We start from the raw sequence: 26,463 nt of genomic DNA on the forward strand, positions 1-26,463 counted from the left end.
TCCTTGCTATGGAGGGAGTACAAAGAAGGTTCACCAGATTGATTTCTGGGATGGCAGGACTTTCATATGAAGAAAAACTGGATGAACTAGGCTTGTACTCGTTGGAATTTAGAAGATTGAGGGGGAGATCTGATTGAAACGTATAAAATCCTAAAGGGATTGGACAGGCTAGATGCAGGAAGATTGTTCCCGATGTTGGGGAAGTCCAGAACGAGGGGTCACAGCTTGAGGATAAGGGGGAAGCCTTTTAGGACTGAGATTAGGAAAAACTTCTTCACACAGATAGTGGTGAATCTGTGGAATTCTCTGCCACAGGAAACAGTTGAGGCCAGTTCACTGGCTATATTTAAGAGGGAGTTAGATATGGCCCTTGTGGCTGTGGGGATCGGGGGTATGGAGGGAAGGCTAGTGCAGGGTTCTGAGTTGGATGATCAGCCGTGATCATAATAAATGGTGGTGCAGGCTCGAAGGGCTGAATGGCCTACTCCTGCACCTAGTTTCTATGTTTCTATCCCATTTGGATGGAAAATAGCTTCTACCCCCAGGCCGTAAGACTGCTGAATTCCCTGCCACCATCTAGGTCTCATCACACAAGAAGTGCCAGTCGTGTTATACTGTTTACTTTTTTAACGTGTCATAAATGCACATTATTTATTAAAGTAATATTACCACTAGTAAACGGTGTTATACGAACAGCACTGTACGGCCAGATTTGGGAACAGCTTCTTTCCAACTGTGATAAGACTGCTGAACGGATCCTGACCCGGATCTGGGCCGTACCCTCCAAATATCCAGACCTGCCTCTCGGTTTTTTTACACTACCTTACTGTCCCTTTTCTATTTTCTATTTATGATTTATAATTAAAATTTTTTAATATTTACTATCGATTTGTACTCGAGGGAGCAGGAAGCGCAGAATCAAATATCGCTGTGATGATTGTACGTTCTAGTATCAATTGTTTGGCGACAATGAAGTATAAAGTAATATTACCACCAATAAAGGGTGTTATACGAACAGCACTGTGCACAATGACCCGGCGAGGCATCGTTTTGTTTGCCGGTATGCATGCGTACCATAAACTTGACAGAATTTCGTGTGCCTCCAATTCTTTGCTCTTATTCTCCACTCGCAGTTTCTATTGCTGCCATAGGGTGGCGATGGAGTGCCAGGGCAGCAATGGCACGCCATAAGCTGGTTCAGCCCACACCATTTGTTTTATTTAGCGACACAGTGGGGAGTGTGGCCTGAAGGAAAGGCCTACTCCCTGGTTGTGCGGTGCTGGGGCAGTGTGGCCAGCACCCCACAACCAGGAAGTAGGAGGCCTTTCTGACCCTTCGAGCCACACCACCCCAGCAACGCCACAACCCGATTAAACTTAACCTAATCATGCAACATCGTTTTGGGCGATTTCGAACAGACTGAGCTGAACTGAATATTCCTGGACTCTTTCAATTTTGTGCTTTATATTCTATGTATTTCACTCATCTTTTTGGTTGCCATTTGTAAGATTTGTTTTTCAGGAGGTTGGGGGTTTAATGATTTTCTTTGAATGGGTTCCATGGTTTTCATCGTTTCATGTCTGTCTATGGGAAGACAAATCTCAGGGTTGTGTACTGCATACACACTTTGATAATAAATGTACTTTGAATCTTTGAATTGACAACAACCAATTAACCTACTAACCAGTTCATCTTTGGACTGTGGGAGGGAACCAAAGCAAACGGAGAAAACAAACACATTCCACAGGGAGGACGTACAGATTCTTTAAAGAACGGCACCAGAATTGAACTCTGAACTCCAAATCGTCCCCCGAACTGTAACAGCACCGTGCCAACCACTCGCTACTGTGGTGCCCAACCTCAACTTTGCCAGTCTCACTGCGTTAGCTTTCTGAAGCCCCACTATCCAGCTTCCCAGCTGCACAATAACCCTCTTTCATCTGCGTCCTCATGAATTACATTCACATTGAATAGTGTCACAGGCACACAATGGCTTTTCAGAGGCACTGAGCAGCTCCAGAACTTTAATATCCAGGCGCATTTTTAAGAAAAAGGACATCAGTGGTTGCAACAAATAAATTCACGGGGCACCCACAGGCCCCCTCAACATGGAGTCAATGAAATGTGAAGCCCTGCACGAAGCTCCAGCAGGCTTCACTGGAAGCCATTTTGTCCCCATCAGAGGGGCCGTGGCCACTTCATCACCAAGACGGGAAAACAGACTGTGTTCTTCAGATTAGAAAATTAGATTAGCTTGATTTATCACACATGCACCGAAACATACAGCGAAATGCAGCATCATCTTGCATGAACAACCAAGAGTCCAAGGATTGTGCTGGGGACAGCCTGAAACTGTAGTCGTGCATCCAGCACCAAGTGATTGGGGGGGGGGGTGGTCAATGCTTCGGCTATTGCTTGTGTATGGGGGGGCAGGAAGGGGGACCTTTGGGATTCTGGTATTTCTTGTTTCGTGGATGTCTGTGAAGAGTAAGAATTTCAGGTTGTCTACTGTATACATTCTCTGTTATTAAACTGAATCATTCGAACACAGCATGCCCACAGCTCTCTAATCCCAACAATAAGCCTTTGGAATATGGGAGGAAACTAGAGCACCCAGAGGAAACCCATGCGGTCACAGGGAGATCGTACAAACGCCTTACAGGCAGCAGCAGGAAATGAACTCTACTTGATGATCACTGGCTTGTTAATATACCCAGCTTCTAGGTTTGAGACACATTAAACCCAGTGGCCTTGTGTCAACAAGTTATTATTACAGAGAACTACTTATCCTTTGTAAACTACAGGAACTCAATCAAAACTTCTTGCAAGATTGTACACAGTTGGAACTTCAAACAGGAGGAGAGAGACCAACACAGTCTGCTGGTAGGAAAGACGGTTAAATTAACAGGTGAGTGGTCCGGTGTCCTGGATGAGGGACAGATTCAAATCGTGAATGGGCACAACCAGGATTTAATTACAGTCTGCAGAAAGTGGAGCTCGATCGGCAGCCGATCCCAATCCCAATCCCAGGGGTTCAAACCTCCTCTGGAGATTTCTGAAATCTTATCTGCCACTCTGCACAGTACTGAAGACTCAGTAGGCCAAAGGAGCCCATTTCCACGTTGTGGACTGTTTCTGTGGTGTGTGACTCTCCCACAGCAGGGTGCTCCCTCCTCACCCCACCAACAGCTTTCCTACTACCAGTTCCGAGAGTTGTAGAGGTCGATACGGGAGCCGCCAGTGGGGTAGGAACCAGTCAGGGCAGGAGGCAGGAGGCAAGAGACAAGAGGTTTAGAGTTATACCTGCCCTTTCCTCTATTTGCCAGCATCCCCCATTAAGAAGACCACTTTCCCCTGGGAAACCTAAACCCTTACAGACCAAGGATTTGGATGGTCACCGTGTTCCTCCCAGGAGGCTTATCGGCATTCTTGAAGATCTCCTGGTTGCAGTGGAGCCTCATTGTCAGGGTACACTTCCCTTGCCCAGAAGTTGCTGACTTTAGGAAAGAGGAGGTGAACACGCGCCATGTTGATGTCAGGGTGACATGGCAGCACAGCAGTTAGCAGAACACTGTTACCGAGCCAGCTTTACGATTGGAGTTTGATTCCCACCGCTGTCTGTAAGGAGGTTGCACGTTCTCCCCGTGACTGCATGGGTTTCCTCCCACAGTCCAAAGCCATTTGATTAGGGTTGGTGATTGTCGATATGCTTTATCAGCTCCAGAAGCATGCCGGCGACAACCTTTACCAATTTGATCTGAGGCAAATGACACACTTCACCGTAGGTTTCAATGTATGTGTGACAAGATCTTCAATTTCTCTTTTCATCACACTCGGGCACCTCGGTAGTGATTAGCATGACACTACTACAGCTGAGGGTGGAGTTCAGAGTTGAATCCCAATATCCTCGCCAGAAAGTCTCTGTTGACCCTCGCCGTGGAATGCATGGTCCTCCGGTTTCTAAAGATATACTGGGTACATTAATTAGCCATTGCAAATTGTCCTGTGATTGTTAGGTTAGGAATTTCTTTAGCTAGAGAGTGGTGAATCTGTGAAATTTGTGGCCACAAGTGGCTGTGGAGGCCAAGTCATTGGGTATATTGAAGGCAAAAGCTGATAGATTTTTGACTAGTCAGGGTATGAAGGTATACAGGGAGAAGGCAGGAGATTGGCATTGAGGGGGAAATGGAACAGCCATGATGAAATGGTGAAGCAGACTCGATGGGCCAAATGCCTAATTCTGCCCCTATATCCTATGGTCTAAGTTGGGGTTGATGGTCTGAAAGGGCCTGATTCCACACTGTATCCATAAATAACAATTAAATAAGAAGCTAATCACCAGAGGAATAGTTGCTTTAAATTGTTGTGGATAACCTGTCTTAGGTCCAGCACATGCTGTAGATGCAAGCACAAAGGCAACAGTCCAGCCTCTCAGTAGGTTAGGGAGATTCAGCATGTCAGTGTATTGTGTATAGTTTTGACTTCCCCGTTATAGGAGAAATGTTACTAAAATAGAAAGCACACAGAAAAGATTTTTCAGGATGTCATCTGGACTTGAAGTCCTGAGTTACAAGGAGAGATTACATAGGACTTTACTTCTGAGAACGTACAGCACAGAGACCTGATAGAGGTACCGTGTAGAAGATCTCAAGGGGTGAAAGCACTAGGTTTTTCCCTGCAGAGGTGGTGCTCAAAACTGGAAGGCCCAAGTTTATGATCAGAGTTGAGAGTTTAAAAGGGACGTCACAGACAACTTCATACACGAGTGGTGCGTGTTTACAGCAACGTTATTTTTTCATTTATTTGGAGATACCGTGCTGAACAGCCCTTTACGGCCCTTTGAGCCACAGCACCCCAGTAACCCCCGATTTGACACTAGCCTAATCACAGGACAAGTTACAATGACCAACTAATCTACCCGGTACGTCTTTGCCCAGAAATAGCAATTGAATTGGGCATGTTAGCAATATTTAAACATCATCTAGCTATGTACATGGATAGGTCATGTTACAGAGCTATAGGGACTACGTGGGTAGACTGGACAACACAAAGTTGGGCGCAAGGGTCTGTTTCCATTCTGTACGAGTCTACAACTTGATGCTTGCATCATCAGGAATCCCCCACCACCGAGGTCATGGCCTCTTCTCACCGCTGCCATCAGGATGGAGGTTCAGGAGCATCAGGACTCACACCACCAGGTTCGGGAATAGTTATTACCCCTCAATCATCAGGCTCTTGAACCAGTGGGGACAACTTCACTCACCCCAACACCAAACAGCCCCCACTGAACCACATTCACTTCAAGGACTCGTCATCTCATGTTCTTGATATTTATTTATTTTTTATTATTATTTATTTTTGTATTTGTGGTTTGTCTTTTGCACTCTGGTTGTTTATCCATGCTGTTAAGCACAGTCTTTTATTGATCCCATAGTGTTCCTTATAATCATTGCAAATGCCCACAAGAAAATGAATCTCAGCTTTGTATATGGTGACAGATGTATGTTGAATAAATTTACTTTGAACCATTCTCCAGCTGCAGTTCCCCCTGCTGCCATAGGGTGGCGACAGTGTCACAGCAACAATGGCTGCAGGCCTCACACTTTGCACTCACCCAGGCTGGTTCAGGCCACACCATCCTCCGCCTGCCAGCCTGTCTGGTTTCTGACGCCCCACAGTACAGCTTCCCAGATGCACAATAGCCCAACCACGGGAACACTGGATGACTGATGTTGTCTTTCAGAGGGAAGTTAAACCAGGTTAAACCAACTATCAATGCCACCATTTTAAAGACTAGGTAAATTTCCCTGGTGTCCTCAATGATCATTGTACTGTTGTTTGTGGGAGATAGTGTGCTCAATAACTATACCTCAAATGCACTTCAATTCTACAAAATACATCTCAGGACCTGCTCCTAATGTGTTTGCCATGTTTGAATAAGGTTTATCATCACTTACATAAGATGAAATATTTTGTTTTGTGGCATCAGGAAACGGTTGACGTTTCAGGCCAAGGCCTTCAGCAGGGCCGGCCTGATGCAGGGTCTCGACTGAAAACACAGACTGTTTATTCCCATCCATAGATAATGAGGGGAACTCAGCACATAGAAACTCAGAAGCCTTATGAGTTTCTCCAGCATTTTGTGCGCGTTGCACTGGATTTCCAGCCTCTGCAGAATCCTTTGTGCTTGAGCTTACAGCACTCTTCGTCCTGTGTGCAAACCTTCCACGGCCTCGCCCTCTGTCATCTTCTAACCCTACAATCCCAGGTTCACCTCAAGAGGCCCAAGCCCCAAACTCTCTTTCCCTGTAACACACTCGTGAACAGCCACCTCTCCAACACAGGTCATTTTCACCAACATCTCTGCCTCTCACTCCACTCAGCACCAATGAAACTGCTGTGAAGCTGCCTGGGACATTTTACTGCACCAAGAGGGGCTATATAAATGCAGGATATTGTTGTAGACTCGCTCGTGCCTTGCACCTCTGTGATCCCAGCTGCGGTGGGCTCCTGGCCTTAGCTCACCAGAAGTTACAACCAGCGACAGCAGATACCTACCACACAAGGAACAGCTTGGGCCTTTAGTTTAAACAGGGCAGTGACAGGGCTGTTCCTTGGGGCTTGGAGCGGTGCCAAAGCAATGCTGCAACGTGACAGGGCTCCACCTGTTCATGGCAATTGCCTTTGACAGCTGCCTGCCTCACACAGCACACAGACAGGGTGGGGCTGTGTGCAGCGAAGCTAATGAACCAGTTCCTCAACAGATGGGAACCTTTCCAGGGGTAGCAGACCTTCCAGACATTTACCCAAGGGTGGTGTGCTTTGCTGACTTTTTCCCCCTGGAGAGTTTGACTGTTCTCTCTTCGCCCTCCCACTCCCTAACCCTCTTCAACTATCTCCTCCTCCACCCCAATGCCCCCTTCCTTCATCCCTCTGCCTCAATGCACCTGTCCCCACCCTCGCCCCTACTCCAAAGCCTGCCCTCCCACTACTCCAATCCCCTTGCCTCCCCCTCCACCCCAATGCCCTCTTTACTGCCCTGACTGAATGCCCCCTCCTTCCGCTTACTGCCCCTGCCACAATACTCCCTCTGTCTCCTCTTCGCTCCCTGCGTGCCGCCAGCTTTACGAAGTTCCCACACAGATGCAACCCCCCCCCCCCCAAGGGCGTGGGGGTGAAGCACACACTAACACAAGACCAGACTTTGAGGCAGCCGGCGGAGGTCCCTGGAGTTTCCACAAACTGCACAGGCCGGGCCTCCCCGACTACCACACAGCGATCACACAGGCTCGTCTCTGCAGTAAATTGCATTCCTCGCACATTTAAAACGCCAATAAATTGTTACCAGATTTTCAACGCTAGCATTGTTAACGTTTTAAATGTAAAAAGCATACAGTGGCTGGGTGACTCCACAGTGGTGGCTGACACCCAGTTGGGAGAGGGGACGGTAACCAACAGTACTTTATTTATTTCGAGATGCAGTGAGGAATAGGCCCTTCTGGCCCTTTCGATCTGCACCGTCTAGCAACCCTCGACTACCCCATTTAACCCCAATTGCACCTTGGGACAATTTACATTGACCAATTACCTTACTAACCGGTACGTCTTTGGACTGTGAGAGGAAACCGCAGGTCCCAGAGAAAACCCAAGCATTCCACAGGGAGGGACATACTAACTCCTTATAGAGGGCGCCAGGATTGAACTCTGATGTCCCGAGCAGGGGAATTTACCCAGGACAATGCTTCTCGAACCAGCAGACTGACAGAAACGCCAAACGCCTGTAGAGTCTTGGCGTGGAGATGGTTAACTATGCAGTGGAGATTTCCCCTCAGCTGCCGGTGTGTGAGAAATTAACAGATGGCCAAGTAATCCTCACTCCACGCACACTCCTCAGAGTATATAATCGATCCTCCGCCACCCAATCCACACACTGATGTGAAAGACAAGGCATGGCAGTTAGCCTAATGTTATTACAGCTCGGGACGTTGGGAGTTTAATTCCAGCACCGTCTGTATGTCTAAACTGAGACCACGTGGAGCCAAAGCTAGTAGGCCACTTGGTCGTTGTAAATCTTCACATGATTAGGCTGGAAGGACCCTATCTAAACCCGAGGCTTTCTTGTCTTGGACCCCCTACCATTAACACGGAGCCCATGGACCCTGGGTTGGAAACCCCTCAATAAAATAAAACAAAGCCCACAGAATTTGTAAACCCCACAATACTTACCCATCAGTCACACCTTTCTCCTCTTTCATCACCTTGAGATGCCATCATAATTGATGGCCTTTTCAAGGAATTACGGAATAACCTAAAGTTTCCCCAACCACCGTCTCCATATCGTCCTGCACCAGAAAACCCTCCAGTGATGACCCTGCCCAAAATTAGAAGACCGTATTTGGGGACGGTGCGTTTACTATTAGGACACCAATGACCCCAGTACAATGCCTGTAACTGCTTGGGTGTTCCCCGACTGCTCGTTTCCTCCCTCACTGCAAAGATGGACTGGTTAGTAGATTCATTGGTCACATGGGTGTGATTGGGCAGTGGCCGGAAGGGCCTGGTACTGTATACACTCATCCTACCACACCAGGTCAATACCCTCAGTTCTCCAAAAATAAAAAATAAAAAATATTCATAATATACAGGTACTGTATACACTCCTCCTACCACACCAGGTCAATACCCTCAGTTCTCCAGACGACAGACACAGAACAGTACAGGCCATTCACCTACAATCTTGTCCAGACCCAACTTAATGAGGTAATGATGCAGCTCTATAAAACTCTGGTTAGGCCACACTTGGAGTACTGTGTCCAGTTCTGGTCGCCTCACTATAGGAAGGATGTGGAAGCATTGGAAAGGGTACAGAGGAGATTTACCAGGATGCTGCCTGGTTTAGAATGTATGCATTATGATCAGAGATTAAGGGAGCTAGGGCTTTACTCTTTGGAGAGAAGGAGGATGAGAGGAGACATGATAGAGGTGTACAAGATAATAAGAGGAATAGATAGAGTGGACAGCCAGTGCCTTTCCCCAGGGCACCACTCCTCAATACAAGAGGATGTGGCTTTAAGATAAGGGGTGGGAAGTTCAAGGGGGATATTGGAGGGAAGTTTTTTTACTCAGAGAGTGGTTGGTGCGTGGAATGTACTGCCTGAGTCAGTGGTGGAGGCAGATACACTAGTGAAGTTTAACAGACTACTAGACAGGTATATGGAGGAATTTAAGGTGGGGGGCTATATGGGAGGCAGGGTTTGATGATCGTCACAACAATGTGGGCCAAAGGGTCTGTACTGTGCTGTACTATTCTATGTTCTATGTTTGTTCTATGTTAACTGACTTTGTTACCTCTACTTCTCATTCTGTCCTTTCTAAACCCATGGTTATCCAAAACTTCACCAACAGCTGCCCTGAGCACCGATTATGTGCTAAACCCATCAACCTACACCACCTCAAATTTTAAAATTTCATCCTCATCTTCAGGCCCTTTTGGAACTTCGCTTTCTTCTCTCCTCTTGAATGCTCCCCAAACCTCCAAAAACTCCACTGCACCAATTTATTTATTCATTTCCAGACAGAGTGGAGTCGTCCCTTCCAGCCCTTTGAGCAACCCCCAGTTTAACCCTAACCTAATCACTGGACAATTTACAACAACCAGATAATCTTTGGATCATGGGAGGAAACCGGAGCATCCGGGGAAAATCCTCGCCTTCCACGGAGGACGTAGAGAGACTCCTTACAGAAAATGCCGGGATTAAACAAACTTCAAAGCCCCAAGCTGTGACAGCACCACTACATTACTGCGGTGCCTTGAGCGGGTAACCCCATGTTAAAGCAGGAAACGCCCCAAATTCCAATATCCATTCCCCAAATCTACCCGGCACTCTTTCAAAGAAACTCCGTAACACGATGCATCACCTGCCCATACTTCTCACGAGGCTTGTATCAAGATTCTTTCCGTGTTGCTGTGAAAATACCTTTGCAAGATACAAATAAACTCCAATTTCTCCCCAGCTTTTCAAAGTAGCACACTTCATTCAGACTGGAGAGGCGAGAAGTCAACCACAAGACTTAATTCCAACAAGCTGTTGAAGCACAGCAGGCGAACTCACAGGCAAGGCTGCGGGGTTAATGCATTCCCAGTCCCAGCTATGGCTGAGTGGGAGCTCTCTCCAGAGTCAGTCATACTCACCTGTACACCGCAGGCGATTTACCAATCCTACCAGGCAGCATGGTAGCGTCACGGTTAGCGTAAAGTTTTACAGCGCCAGACAGCAGAATTCAATTCCAGCTGCCGTCTCTAAGGAGATCGTACGCTCTCCCCGTGACCGTGTGGGTTTCCTTCGAGTGCTCCGGTTTCCTCCCACAGTTCATTTGCGGGCTGCCCCCCCACCATCACGCCTGTGACCGTGTGGGTTTCCGCTGGGTGCTCCACTTTCCGACAGCATGAAACAGGCCCTTTGGCCCAGCTTGCCTGTGCTGATCAAGAGGCCCACGTGAGCTACTGCTGTTTGCCTGATTGGGCTGTATCTCTTTAAACCTTTCCTATCCACGGTCCTATCTAAATATCCAATAATTGCTGTAATTGTACCCAAGGGGCAAGTGTTTCACACAGAGGACGGTGGTTCTACAGAACGAGCTGCCAGAGTGAGCGTTAGAGGCAGCTACAGTTATATTTATTGGTACTTCACGGGTGGCGGGGTGGAGATGCGTCTCTGCCAAAGGAAAGTTCCTTCCCTCCGCTAGCCTGTGGGTCACCCTTGGGCAAGGTGTAGCACTTGCTTAGCCCCCGGATCAGGGTCACGTCAAGCCATGGGAGCAGATGTGGGGTAACCGCATCAGCAGCTGGTGCACATCACAAGTCCTGGTTATGACAGGCAGACAATCTCAGAAGAGTATTGATAATGGCTGGGGTCACCAATCTTGTAAAGACACTGCCCAGAAGGTAATGGCAAACCACTTTTGTAGAAAAATGTGCCAAAAACAATCATGGTCATGGAAAGACCGTGATCACATCACATGACACGGCACGTAATGATGATGATTGGCACCTTAGTCAGAATGCTGCATAAATGATGCCAATACTGGACTAGACAAAGGCAAAGGCACAAACAAAGCAGGCACTAGGACCCATTGAAAGCCCATCACCCTTTCCTGCACCCTCCACTGCTGCTACACCTGTTAACTCATTCCCACCCACGACATTCCAACAGTCAAACTGAGCCATAAAGAGAGGTTGGAATCTGTTAAATTTGAAAGGAGACCACTACACAAACTGAGGCAGCAGAGAAGATCAGGGCACAAAACACCAACCATTTCTCAAACACAGAAGCTGAGAGGCAAAGGGGAAACGTCACCCTCTCCCCCTGTCACCGAGCCTGAATCCCAAGAGTGGCCATTTTCCACACATCTGAGCAGAGTCAAAAATCAGGTTTAATATCACCAGCACATGTTGTGAAACTTGTCACTTTTGCAAAAAAAAAGTGAGGTAGTGTTCACAGGTTCAATAACCATTCAGAGGACAACTCTGAGCACAGAGAATCAGAACGGTTATTCAGAATCGGAATCAAGTTTATTAGAACTGACGTCATGACATTTGTCTTGTGGCAGCAGTACACAAACTAAAGATAGACACACAAATATACACACACATTATATATATATATAAAATATATACTATGTATATATAGTTCAGGTGCCTGTAACTCCTTCATGATGGTAGCAATGAGAGAAGGGCATGTCCTGGGTGGTGAGGGTCCTTAATGATCAATGCTCCTCTTTCTGTGGTATCACCTTTCAGCTCTGGAAGTCAGGGCATCAAAGGACAATCACTTTTTAAGAGTCTCTTGACCTTACAACCTACTTCGTCATGGTCTTGCACCTCATTATCTGTCTTTGCCGTAATATATTCTGCATTGTTACTATCTTGATGTATTAACGCACTGAAATGATCTGCATGAGTGGAATGCAAACCAAGCTGCTTCACTATATCCCCGCCAATTAGCAACCTCTCAGGTGAGGCACTCCAGAAATCCACAGAAATCCAACATTAAATTGTCCTGTAGTTGCTGCACAATTAAAATTAAAGATAAATCCAAAAAAAACCTTGTGAAAACAGTCAACTCAGGCAGTGTCTTGGGGGGGGGGGGGCGGGGGGGAGAGAGAAGAACTGGTTTCAGCTCCCTGACATTTCATTAGGTCTGACGTTGTTGGCCCAGGGCTCAGCCTGAGACAGGCCGAAGTCTCTGAAGTAGAGCCCAAATCCACAACCTTCTGTCTCACCGAGAAAGTTCTGCTGACTAAACACACTATCAGGGTTATCCTGGTTACATTGCAGTTAAAACTAAGGACTTGCCTCCTCTTACACTAGGACAGGATATGCAAAACTCCTTGATTGCAATCTCAAAACTTACTGATTACCGACATTGCACAGTTTCTTCATAATCAATTCCCTAAAATGGCTGTCATGACCCTTAAACAAAGGATTGTGAGGACTGCTGAGGGGATCACTAGGGTCTCGCTTCCACCCATCACAGATATTTATCAGGAGCACTGCAAATCCAGGGCCCTTAGCATCGTCCCTCCCATTCGTCCAGCACTCCCTTTGACCCTCGACCATCAGGCAGAAGGTACCGTAGCATTAGGACAAAGACTGTCCTAATGGAAAAAAGCTTCTTCTCCTAGGCAGTGAGGCTGCTGAGCTCCCTGCGACCACCCAGGTCTCATCACGTATCGGTGTTATACTCCTTAATTTGTATCATAAACGCACCTCATCATTTGTTAATTTATTTGTAGTAATATTACTTTTTGTGTTACGGGTGTGAGTTACACACACCGTGTTGTGCACCTTGGTCCAGAGGAATGATGCTTTGTTTGATGGTATACATGTGTACAACTGAACGACAAAAAGCTGAACTTGTACCAGAATCCTATCGGTTTCCAGCAGTGTCACCCGTGGCTGACTTGCCTTCACTTCTCCATGGGTTACCCCTCCATAGCCATGGTGCCCTCGACCACACTGAGGAGACCACACTTCAGGATGGTGGAATCCGGGGGGGGGGGGGGGGGGGGGGCGGAGACTGGAAATGGCTTCCCTAGATGAGTAACTTGCTGATACGTGGCACAACAGCACACTGGTGAGCCCAAAGCGATTACGTGCCAGCGACGCAGGCTCCATCCACGTAAGGAGTTTGTATATTTGCCCTGTGACCACGTGGCGGTTCCTCCCCAATTCCGAAGACGTACGGGTTAGTAGGTTAACTGGCGACGGTAATGTCGCGGTTAGTGTGACACTTTTACCGGCTGCGGCAGAGTTTGGAGTCGAATCCTGCAAGGAGTCTCTGTACACCCTCCCTCAGAAACGACACAAACCCACAAGCCCGATTAAACTCCCGTGCCATCGTTCACGTTCGATGGACACAAACACTTTACGCAGATGAGAACTGCAGTCACATGTGGAATGCAAAAGGCATCACTGTCGGGCGCTGTAACCATCAGGAAAATCAAGATTCAAGATTGTTTAATGTCATTTCCTGCACACAAGTGTGAGGAGAACAAAATAACTGTTGATCTGGATCTGATACAGCACAAAAAGTCACAAAAGATAAAAGTTCAAAGTAAATTCATGCTCAAAATGCATATACATGTCACATCACCATGGTTCACTGAAAGAACACATAAAAACACACAATAAATATAAATACTTTATACTTTATTGTCGCTAAACAATTGATACTAGAACATACAATCATCACAGCGATATTTGATTCTGCGCTTCCCGCTCCCTGGATTACAAATACTAAAAACAGTAAAAATTAGTAAATATTAAAAATTTAAATTATAAATCATAAATAGAAAATAGGAAAATGGAAAGTAAGGTAGTGCAAAAAAAGGAGAGGCAGGTCCAGATCCGGGTCAGGATCCGTTCAGCAGTCTTATCACAGTTGGAAAGAAGCTGTTCCCAAATCTGGCCATACGAGTCTTCAAGCTCCTGAACCTTCTTCCGGAGGGAAGAAGGACGAAAAGTGCATTGACTGGGTGGGTCGTGTCCTGATTATCCTGGCAGCACAGCACCGCACCGCACCGACAGCGTGCGGTGTAAAGTGAGTCCAAGGACGGAAGATTGGTTTGTGTGATGTGCTGCGCCGTGTTCACGATCTTCTGCAGCTTCTTTCAGTCTTGGACAGGACAACTTCCACACCAGGTTGTGATGCACCTTAGAAGAATGCTTTCTATGGTGCATCTATAAAAATTAGTGAGGGTTTTAGGGGACAGGCCAAATTTATTTAATTTTCTCGGGAAGTAAAGGCACTGGTGGGCCTTCTTGGCAGTGGACTCTGCTTGGTTGGACCAAGTCAGGTCATTTGTGATATTGACCCCGAGGAACTTAAAACTTTTGACCTGTTCAACTTGCGCACCACCGATGTAAATGGGGTTGTGCGGTCTGCTACTCCTTCTGAAGTCAACAACCAATTCCTTCATCTTGCTGACGTTGAGGGATAGGTTATTGTCTTCGCACCATGCCACCAGGTTCTTAATTTCCTCTCTGTACTCAAACTCATCATTACCCGAGATACGGCCTACAATTGTTGTGTCATCAGCAAACTTATGTATTGAGTCTGATGGAAACTTGGCTACACAATCATGGGTGTACAGTGAGTACAGCAGGGGGCTGAGTACACAGCCTTGTGGGACACCGGTGCTCAGAGTGATTGTAGAGGAGAGCTTGTCCCCTATTTTTACAGTCTGTGAAGAAGTTGAAGATCCTGCTGCAGATCTGAGTGCTAAGGCCCAGGTTCCAGAGCTTAGGAATCAGTTTATTTGGGATGATGGTATTAAAGGCAGAGCTGTAATCAATGAAAAGGAGCCTTACATATGCATCTTTATTCTCCAGGTGTTCTAAGGAGGAATGTAGGGCCAGAGAGATGGCATCTGCCATTGACCTGTTGCTCTGGTAGGTGAACTGCAAAGTGTCCAGGTTGACTGGTAGGCTGTGGTTGATGTGTGCCATAACCAAACCCTCGAAGCACTTCATAGCAATTGACGTCAGAGCCACAGGTCAATAGTCATTCAGGCATGCCACCTTGCTCTTCTCCGGCACTGGGATTATCGTTGCCTTCTTAAAACACGAGGGGATCTTAGACTGAAGCAAGGAGCAGTTGAAGATGTTAGCAAACACTCCAGCTAGCTCGCTTGCACAGGCCCGGAGAACCCATCCCGGGACGCCATCTGGGCCCGTCGTCTTCCTTGGATTTATCTTCAGGAAGGCCCTTCTAACGTCCTCCTTGGTGACGATGAATCTCGAAATACATACGATAGCTTACATATATAGATTAATTCTGTGCCCATAAAGTGACATTCAGCTGGACATAGGGTGACTGATGGGAAATGATAAAGTAGTGGCGGAGTTAGTGGGTGGAGGTGTTGTTCAGCTTGACTGCTTGGGGAAAGTAACTGTTTTTGAGTCTGGTGGTCCTGGTGTGGATGCTACGTAGCCTCCTCCCTGATGGGAGTGGGACAAACTGTTTGTGAACAGGAGGCGTGTGATCCTCTTGCTGGTGCCAGTGATGCTTTGGGCAGCTTTGACTACTTGCTGTGGTGCCTTCCTGCCCACCGCAGAGCAGATTCCGTACCATGCAGTGACGCAGCTTGCCAGGATGCTCTCCACTGTAGAATGATGCGAGTCTGAATGGGCCAAGTCCAGCTCTCTTCAGCCTCCGGACAGTAGAGGCATTGCTGCCTTTCTTGACTAGGTAGGATGTGTTCTGGGACCTGGAGGGGTTGTGCGGGATCTGCACTCTCAGGAGTTTGACCAAATGACTGTTGCTAAGCCATCATGGAGAACGCCCCAGATCTCCCCGGTGCAGTGGACCATTTTGTATCTGTGCAAGAACGGAACCTCAATCTTGGTTTAACACCACATCTGCAAGAATGTGTCCGCATGCCACGTAACACCTCTGCAGCCCTGCATTGAGCACTGTGCCCCTGACCATCCAACAGACCCCTATTCCTCAGTCAACAAATGAAACAGAGGAAATGCCATCAGACAGGGACACAAAGAGAGAAACTCTGTTCTTCAAATCAATGACCCTTCATTATCGTCTGGCGATCAAGTCTCCTGCTGCTTATGGGATCGCACTGTGCACAAGTCAGCCACTACACTCCCTCCACTAGAAGGTGAACGCTGTTCCTCAACTCAGACGCATTTTCGATTAAAGATTAGCTTGTTACACTTGCATGACGCACCCGTCTAATAATTGCTCCAAAAGTCGAATCCTTTATTAGCAATTAGGAAACATAAGTTTCATCGCTTCGAGAATGTAAGCATACCGAAGTGTAGGCAAAATGATATTTAGCATCTCAGCGGTCAACAAAAGATATAGCCTCCGCAGGGCTCCGAGTTACAAACTCATATGACTAGTTACCAAAATAAACGTGCAACGCGGAATACAAAGCAGATAGAGAACAGACGACTGGCTCCACACAACAAATTGCACGATTACATTTATTCATGGGAAAAGGACAATCACACTAGGAAACGAAGGATGTGCTGAAAGAGCAAGATAAAGAAAAACTGAGGCAAAAATGCTCACACGTGCAGTTAGGCCAAAGCAGCAGTTTACTTCCCCATTGGAGAAAATTAAACAGCTGCCAAACCCAACTTGTCCCCAGAATGGAGTACATTCCACAGGGCTGGGAACAGAAGAACTGAGTAAATAGCTCAAACTCACTTCAGGATGCTGAGACATGGTGACACTGTAGGCAGAAACAGAACTACCAACTATTCTATTAAATGTCTCTTTTTTTTCTCCCCTGGACTCCTGGACTATGATCACTGCAATCCGCAGCCTGTAATTTCTCTTTGGGAGTTGTTCTTTTGAACCGTCCGAATGATCTGGGGTCTTTGTGGTATCCCCAAAAGGATTCAGCGAACTGTCCTCTCAAGAATGCAGGTACGTGTGTGTCAGCCATTGCTGGAGCAGGCTTGGGTCCACATTGAAACTTTGGACCGGATCAAAGTGGTGGGGACCGGAGCCGAGAGCGGAAAACAACCAGATGTTTTAGCCGATTCAAGCACCAAGGCAGATTAAAAAGATCAAGGCATCGAGGTAGAGGACAAAGTGGTGTTCCACTCACTACTCTGAGAAGCTTTACTCACCTCAGCACTGAACTGACTCTGCAGCTGTGGCCTGCATCAAACAGACTCCTGGATCGGCTGCAAACTCACTTTCTGGGATCCTGCAGTTCCTGTTCTGTGTGTTATTTGTTTAATTTTTATTCTTTGCACGATTTGTTCTTGATTTTGCACACTGGGTCTATGTGGTGGGGACTTTTTTTTTCCCTTGGATTATATTGCTTTTCTTTGTTCTGTGGCTGTTTGTTAAACGATGAATCTCAAGGTTGTATCTGGTCTATACAGTCTGATATAAATGTCCTCTGAACCTGTACTTTGCATGAACTGAATCACCCCAATACATCACTCCTACAGTAGGATTATGTAAAATGTAACTAGTGCCAAGTTATAATTGAGCAAGTGACAGGCTTCATATGAACAGACAGGCCATGGTCACAGTCCCTCCAAACAGCCTCCACAAAGACCTACAACAAAAAACATTCAACTCCATTGTACTTGTAAAACCCTCAGATTAAAACAGACTGTCCCGCTAACAATCTGCTACTCAACCCCTCAAATGACAGCTTTAACCCTTTCTTTTCTCTTCAAAGAGGCCACACTAGTGGAGGTGGGCAGCTTGGACGCAATTCTTTCTTTAAAACAAAATACACTTTATTCATAATTTTTAAAATGCAGTGAATTCCAGTTAAATTGGGCCATTGGTTAATCAGGGCAGCCGCTTATTTGGGACAACTCTTAAAGAACAAAGACAAATCGAGAAAATAGCCAGAATTCCCTTTGTTTATTTGGGACACTATCTACTTAATTAGGCAGGAGACTGGTGCCAAATAGATTCTAACTAGCGTCAGTGGTGCACTCTTGTGTTGAAAGTTCAAGGAAACAGTTTTTAAATAACGTCAGTTACCTGTTCAAAAAGCAGTGATTTTTGTCACTGATAGTTGGCGAAAAATAAGCAGCAAGACAATTCCTGATTTTTTTTTTTGAAAATTCAGTGCCCATTCAAACATCGAGACTTGGAGATACCAGAAATGGCCCGGATTGAAAACAAAACGATTTCACTATTTCAACTTATGAAGAATTTGAAGGTATCTCAAAGTATCTTGAATGTTACAATGAAAATGAAGATATGGAAGATGCAATCATCTATAGCAAGGGTTATAGTCCAATACCATCAAGAAAGGAGTCTGTGGAGCCTGGGTTGGGAACCCCTGGTCTATACCATTACAGGAAGGCAGCCCATTACCTGCTCCAGGCGCCTGAACTGATTTTGTTCGTTGTGTACACTGGATGAATTGCTCTGCTGACAACTATTTGGAATGAATACACAGTTTTATAGTACTGTAGTAGTACTGGCAGTATTCTAATTTGTTCTGTATTTCATTTAAATACATAATTTGTACTCAGTTAAACGGCAGTTTGTATTTTTTTTAATATATGCCTTTTTAAACTATCTCCATGAAACATCTGCTAATTGGGACAGCTGCTTAGTTGAGTCAAAACGCACTGGTCCCAAAGTGTCCCAATTAAATGGAATCCACAATATTTACAAGAATAAACCACAAAATAGCATTCCATTCTTTATATTCTAGTCAATGTTGTCAGTACTGGTCTGTGACACTCCAAAACATCAGTAGGACTGCGGACACTCTGAGGTGATGGACTACTGCAATATTTGAAGGGTAGTTCCCCCCCCCTCCCCCCCCAAAAGCCCTATACTGCCGTCCTTCCCCACCGAGCTCTTATGGTGGTTGCAGTGTGGCCTGCTGCCTGGAATGTGTCTGGAACTGACGCGGAGCTGACGCAAGTGTTGCTGAGCATTCAAAAATCAGGAGCCGGAATCCCTCCGTCACTCTTCTTCGTTGCGCAGTGGCAGGAGAGGTTAATGTCAGCTGACCTGAAAATATATCTGACTATGGAGCAACTTCCTAAAGCAGTACTAGAGAACTGGTGTTGAAATGTTTGCAAGCAAATTGTCAAGAATGGAGAACAACTGAACCATCAACCACCCGAGCTACACATCTTCCGAGTTGCTTTACAACATTCTTACTTTTCTGCAGCACATTCCAGATACCTTACAAGAAATCGAAAGAATGCTAAAACTAATCAAGTTCTTTCATCGAAATCATGGCGGCCATTTTGCCTGCCAGGCAGTTTGCAGATAGAACTTGCCAGTAGCCTAACTGAGATAGCAATCAGATACCTGGTTTTAATGATATTGATGAAGGGATAAATAAACAGTAATCATCCTTATTCTTTGTAGATAGGGCAAGGGTTGTTTTTTTTTTTAAAAAGATGCAAGAGGGTAGGCAAACAGTCTTTTGTTTAATACCTCATTTGAAACTCTGCTGGGATATCACTACACAGATCAAGCCAAAGGTGGTTTTGAACAAGGAAGGGGAAAAATAGATCTCTCAGCAAATTAGAGAAGGGCAGCGGGGGCATGAGGATGACATCATGCTTAGCCACACAGATCAGGAGGGTCTCCAAGCCTAGACTAGTTGAGGTGAGTCAAGCCCAATGCCAGAGTTGGATTCAGAGGCAGAGCACCAGGTTCAGATGGATTTCCAGTCCACGCTGTTGGAAAGTGAAAGCTGGCAACAGTCCAGCAGTCACAGACCTACCCAACACTCACCATACAGGCCACACGTGCTTTGCTGCTGCCATTGAGATTCAGGAGCCTCAGGACTCACACCACCAGGTTCAGGAACAGTTTTTACCCCTCAGCTGTCAGAGGGGATAACTTCATTCACCCCAACAATGAACTGTTCCCACAACCTATGGACTCACTTTCAAGGACTCTTATGTTCTCAATATTTATTTTTTGTTATCTTCTTCTCTTTTGAATCTGTAGTTGTTGCCTTTTGCACATTGGCTGTTTGTCCATCCTGTTGGGCGCCATCTTTCATTGTTTATATTGTGTCTTGTATTTACTGTAAATTCCCGCAAGAAAATGAATCACAGGGTTGAACATGGTGATATATATGTACTATGATAATAAATCTATTTTGATTTAAACTTAACATGCTTGTTAATGCTGAAGAAAAGCCCAAGTTCCCAGACACTTATGAAAGCAAGGTGACTGGACATTTCCAGCACGAGGACGATTGATTCGGGGGGGAGGAAGAGATGGCTACGTGGAGATGCGACCCCTTACATAAAGATGACTTGCCAGTACATTGAGGTAGCATCCAAAATATCAATATAAACACTCCAAGTAACTCTCTCCTTTCTCTCCCTCTCATAAGTCAGTTCACAACATTAAGGATAGTGGACAGGGACACTCTCACTCTTGCGTATCCTAGAGATCCCACTGCTTGCTCACTGCTCAGATACAGAGTCACTAACAACCACTTAAACACACATGGGCAGAAGCAACGGCAGAGGGGTTGAACACTTCAGTTCTGAAGCTATTTGTGGATGCCTGTAAGGAGATGAATCTGAAGGGTATATATAGTATACATACTGTGATACTAAACGTACTTTGAACTTTGATTAAACAAGAGAAAATCTGCAGATGCTGGAAACCCAAGCAACACACACAAAATAGTGGAGGAACTCAGCAGGCCAGGCAGCACCTAAGGAAAAGAGTGCAGTCAATGTTTTGGGCTGAGACCCTTCAGCAGAACTTTGATTACTGAGCTGAGATGGCAGACAGGAATAGCTGGCTTGAGAGGTGTCAGCATAACGCTATTTCAGCGTCAATGAACGGGGTTCAACTCTTCTTCGTCTGGTCTCCCTGGGACTTCCTGGGTGCTCCAGTTCCCTCCTACATTCCAAATCCGTACAGGCTAGCTTAATTGGTCAATGGGTGTAAAGGGATGGTGCAGGCTCATTGGGCTGGAAGGGACCGTTATTGTATTTTAATATAAAAGATAAATAACTTCAATAATTTCATCATGTATAATCATTGGCCAGTATACTCCAGAACTTGCCTACTCTAAACTTGGACTAAGCAACAGAAAAGGCACATTAAGGGTGGATCATTTAATCTTCTACAGCACCTGGAGGAAATCCAGATCAGAAGGAGAACATCCAAGCTCCTTATAGACGGAGGGGAAGTTGATCCTGATTTATTGGTGCTGTAACAGCATTACGCTATCACCTCTCAAACCAGCCCTTCCTGTCCTCCATTCAACAAGTTCGGGGCTGATCTTGTGATTTGGCATTTTCCCCATAACACTTCATGTCTTTTGTATCTGGAGATACGTTTCCTTAAACATATTCAGTTGCTTTTCCCTCTACAGCTCTCAGTGGTATAGAATTCTTCATGTCTGCTGCTTTGTCAGTGCCTGCCCATAAAAATAGACATGGTCTTGATTGAAAGTCTCTTCGGAAAGGCAGTGTGGTGCTCCTTCAGTTTCCAAGTGCAGGCCTAGATTTTGAGGCAGGCATTTAGTAGGGAGTGAATCCTTCAGAAAGAAAAAAAACAATGGGAAAACATTTTAACAAAAACAGGGAATGAACTGATTAACTCTAAGAGAGGAAAACACGGAGTCTATTTGTCAGCCTGGCTGAGTTCCAGCCATCCCAGAAACCGGCCTCTCACTGCAGGCTTCAAAAATCACAAAGCTAGCAGTGCACCAGGCCCTCACTACAGATCTTAGTGTTTGGAAACAGCTGCCACTTATTCCAGCAAATGCAGGCTGCTGTGTGCTCCTGGCTGCTCACACTGTGAAGGAGGGGTTTTCATTCCTAGCAGATTGAGCGGGGTGAGCAGAATGTCATCTGAGTAACTGCAGCTGCCTAAGTCAAATCGGACCAGGTCAACTGCTGACACTCGCTCAGACTGGATGGCCAAAGGCGGGCAGAGAAGGGGAAACGTGAGCTCGGAACTGGAGGTGGCGCAGAGGGCCGCATGCTCTCCCGGGTCCGCCGATTTCTGAGTTTGATACCTCGCACCAGAGAGCTGCGCACTCGCTGTAGGCCCGAGGTTCCCAGCCTTTTTTATGTCATAGATCCTTATCATTCACCGAGGGTCCATGGACCCCGGGTTGGGAACACCTACTCTACGCTAACATCCCAAACACCGCCCTACCAGCTGAATATGGGAGGCTCGGCGGCATTCATCTTGGTTTCTGTACAACATATTTAAAGTTAAGTTAAAGTCTGCCCCGGGCCTCATAGGCTCATCAGGCTAGTGCTTATGCTGGTTTCTGTGGCATAAAGCGACTGCTGCCCGCCCCCGCCCAGATAGGACGCCAGTCTATCGGGAGGTTAACCCCCAGCATTTGCCGGTACCCATTTTCAGCTGAGTGGACTGGAGCAGTGTGTGGTTAAGCTGCCTCGGCTGGGGCTCGAACTCACGACCTTCAGATCGCTAGTCCAATGCCCTAACCACTTGGCCACACGCCACACAGTACAACATATTTACCCTTTAACACCAGCACTGCTAACTGTGGGATCCTGCTGTACCCAAGCCAGCTCCTCCACTGGCAGTTCAGAAGGTGCTTCAGTGGCCAAATTAGTCAAGAGACTAGGATCATTCAGCAGCCGGACTTCTCGGTTTAAGGAAAGTAAATCAGTTTTTCCGCTGCCCTTCAGTTACTCAAACAGGGTCCAAAATTGGAAGATTTCAGCTGGTAGCCGCTGACCTCACTCCCTCGTTACCAGGCGTCAGAAATTCCACAGCATTCCATAGAGCTATGGGGCAAGATGACAACGAGACAGAAGGCTCTTGTTCAGTTCTTCACTGAGCAGACCCCAGCAGCACAACTCCCTTCAGCAGCACATACATTAAAACAGTAATGAAACAGAGAAGATTCATAATGCTCCTGTATAAGGATGACAAGCAAATTCCTGAAGCATTCCATACTTTGGGTGTCAGTGTCGCGGTTAGCGTGATGCTATTACAACTCGGGACTTCAGAGCTTACAGTTCAATCTCTGAAAGGAGCTTGTACGCCTTCCCTGCGGAATGACTGGGTTTCTACTGGGCGCTCCAGTTTCCCGCAGTCCAAAGACATATCAATGTAAATTGTCCCGTGATTTGGCCAAGGTTAATTCGGGGGTTGCTGGTGGCGTGGCTAAAACAGGCTGAAACGGCCTACTCCACGCTTAATTCTTCAATAAAATAAAAAGAAAAATCAACACACACCTCTATGCTTTCAGCCAGCTGGACCTTGTGCGTTTTTGCAATACATTTTCAGACTTGTCTGCAGTCGAAACATAATTAAGCAGAAGTGGGGCAAGGCTTGCCTAAATCCACACAAATCCATAAAACTGGAATGAGGGTGAACTTATGATTTTAGTCAGGTTTATGCTGGTTCTCTGAGACATCTCCAACAACGCTCATTAACGCTGCTCTTTCATCATAGCCCTACAAATATTCCTGATTAAATATCTAGGTATTTAGAATAGGAGAATTTGTGTAATTAGATGCAGACCTTGCAAGTGTGGCAGGGCTTGGTGAAACCAGAAAGTGGATTATTGGATTCAAAAGCTTTGCACCAACAGGGCTGGCTTGAGACTTAGCCTACTGTGTGCTTCACAAGGCCACATTGGCCAGGCCGCACATGGAGTATTATTAGCAGTTTTGAACCCCTTATATAAGAAAGGATGTGCTGGCATTGGAGAGGGTCCAGGGGAGGTCAGGAGAATGATCCCAAGAATGAAAGGGTTAACATACGAGGAGCATTTGATGGCTCTGGGCCTGTACTCTCTGGAGTTTAGAGGAATGAGGGGTGATATCACTGAAACGTGTCAAATATTGAAAGGCCTGGACAAAGTGGACGTTTCCTATACTGGGTGAGTCTAGGACCAGAGGGCACAGCCTCAGAATACAAGGACACCCCTTTAGAACAGAGATGAGGAGGAATGTCTGTAGTCAGAGCGTGGTAAATCTGTGCAGTTCATTGCCACAGACTGCTGTGGAATGCTGTATCGGGCACCACGGTAGCACAGTGGTTAGTGCAATGTTACGTTATTGCTTGAGGTGTTCTGGAGTTTGGAGCTTAAAGGCTGATTTATACTTCTGCGTCAAATGGACGCCATAACCTACGCGCATTGTGAGCATTTATGCTTATGCGTTGGTGTGTCTGCGTCGCTCTGCAATTTGGGCATGTCGTGCATGCGCATACACCTACCCGCGCAAGGCTTCATGGCCATGGTTGTCTTTCTCGGGGTAAATAAGTTTAAAGCGAGCGTCTTTTTTCGTGAAAGCGCAATGTGCCCTCCATAATTTCGGAGGTCTGTAAAGCTTTATGGAAAGCATTGCAGCCAGGGTTCCTTCCCTGTCCCTCAGTCACCCAATGGGAAGCTATTGCAGTGTAGGAGGAAATGCGATGCTACCAAGCAGACCAGTCACTTTTGTTGTGGTCTGCGTCGCCGCGACGCATAGTTACATTTTGGGAGAGGTGCACATCAGGCTACGGCTTAGGGATCCGCGTAGGCTCTGCGTAGGGTTCGCGGCTACACCGTACCTACGTCGTCAATTTGACGCCGAAGTATAAATCAGCCTTAATTCTGGTGCCATTCTTTAAGGTGTCTCTACATCCTGTCCTCCCCATGACTGCATGGGGTTTCTCCGGGTGCCCCGGTTTCCTCCCACAGTCCAAAGGCGGATAGGGTAGGTCATTGTACATTGCTCCATGATTAGGTTAGGGTTAAACTGGGGTTGTCAGGGGTTGCTGAAGGACCGAAAGGGGCTACACCATGCTGTATTGTTAAATAGATAAATAAATATTTAAAGCAGAGGTCAATAATCTTGTAAGGGTGTCAAGGGTTGCAAAGCAAAAGCAGAAGAATGGGGTTGAGAAGGAAAACAAATCAGCCATGATAGAATGGCAGAGTAGATTTGATGGGCCGAATGGCCTAATTCTGCTCCTATGTCTTATGCTTTTATGATTGACAGTTGAGTGGATAGCACCTTCAACCGTTTATTGATATTAATCTACAATGAAGGGAAACGTAATGACAGATGATTGGTAAAGTAAACAGAGTCGGGGTAACGCAGCCCCATTCTGATTGGCAGGTTAACCAGTGGAGTGGTGGGTGGATCAGCACTATGGTCCCCTAGAGTGAAGGGAGTGAAGGGATTCAAGGGCTTGCAACCAAATCTGTCGGTGATTCACAGATATGGAAAAGTTAGTTGAAAAGAGATGCAAAAGGGATAGGGATGGGCTAAGCAATCGGGCAATGAATGAATAACATTAATAAGATGGAGAGATGTGAAGTGAGTGGTTAAGACCAAAAGGCATGATTGTGGGTTCCCATCATGTTTTATGCCGTGGACACCTACCATTAACTGAGGGGTTTGTGGACCTCACGTTTAGAGATATTTCAGAGTGCTGCTGTACTAGGCACCATCGTACACAAATGCAAAAAGTCACAGTGCAGGTCCACCAATTAGCCTGACAAACCAAATGCTGGCAATTACTAAAGGAGAGGTAGTCTACAAAAAGTAAGGAGATTTCACAACAACCGTGCAGGTTGTTAGCAAGGCCACACCTAGAGTATTTTACACCCTTATCAAAAAGTTGTAAACTTTCATTGGAGCCAGTTTGGTGAAAGTTTAGAATGGATTTTTGGACTGAACAGATTAGATTAAGATTCATTGGCATTGGTAAAATCTGGCAGGTGGACTCACATGAAAAGATTTTAATGAGACTTGGTAGGATGGATGATGAGGAAAAAGGTTCCTCAACACAGAATAAATATTCATTTTATTATCATTCACCTATACACATATATACCACCAAACAAAACAACATTCCTCCAGACCAACGTGCACAACACAGTACACACACACGAACTCCATCGTCATCGTCGTGGCTACCCCTCGAGGTCAAGGATGATGGTCTTTGTTCTGTTGATCTACTTTTGGGCTCTCAAGTGGCTTATGAGTCCAATCTTGGCTTTGAAAGTTCTTCTGCATTCAGGACAGGTAGTTCCAGATGGCAGATCGGGCTTTGGTTGTTGCTGCCTCTCTTTCCATTTTCTTTCTTTTCTTCTAATTCCGCTCATCTGTTGGCTTCGAAAGTTGCTGTTCCTTCTCGGATGATGGCTTGCCAGAGTTTCCTGTCCTTGGCATTGGTTTCCCAATTGTTGATGTCGATGTTACATTTCTTCATGTTGGCTTTTAAGACATCTTTGAATCTCTTCTGTTGTCTGCCTCTTTTATGTTTGCCTTCTTTAAGCTGGGAGTAGAAGATTTGTTTCAGCAGACGTTCATCTTTCATCGGAACAACATGACCATTCCATCTCAGTTGATTCTTGATGATGTAGGCTTCAATGCTTATTGTTTTTGCTTCATTTAGCACACTGATATTGGTTCTTTTATTTTCCTAGCTGATATTTAAGATGTTTCAAAGGCAGTGTTGATGGAACTTTTCA

General features: G+C 46.1%; 1 protein-coding gene and 1 non-coding gene across 2 annotated transcripts in view; one reads left to right on the top strand and one right to left on the bottom strand.

Annotated features, from left to right (window-relative positions):
- The window catches only part of LOC140190512 (transcription factor E2F2-like), an 84,467-nt gene that overhangs the window by 30,022 nt on the left and 27,982 nt on the right, over positions 1 to 26,463 (bottom strand). The window lies entirely within an intron of this gene.
- LOC140190661 (U6 spliceosomal RNA) lies at positions 22,847 to 22,950 on the top strand. The gene has a single exon (XR_011883669.1). It is a non-coding gene; the product is annotated as a U6 spliceosomal RNA (small nuclear RNA).

This window comes from Mobula birostris, chromosome 30 (assembly GCF_030028105.1).
Source record: "Mobula birostris isolate sMobBir1 chromosome 30, sMobBir1.hap1, whole genome shotgun sequence".
Lineage (NCBI taxonomy): Eukaryota > Metazoa > Chordata > Chondrichthyes > Myliobatiformes > Myliobatidae > Mobula > Mobula birostris.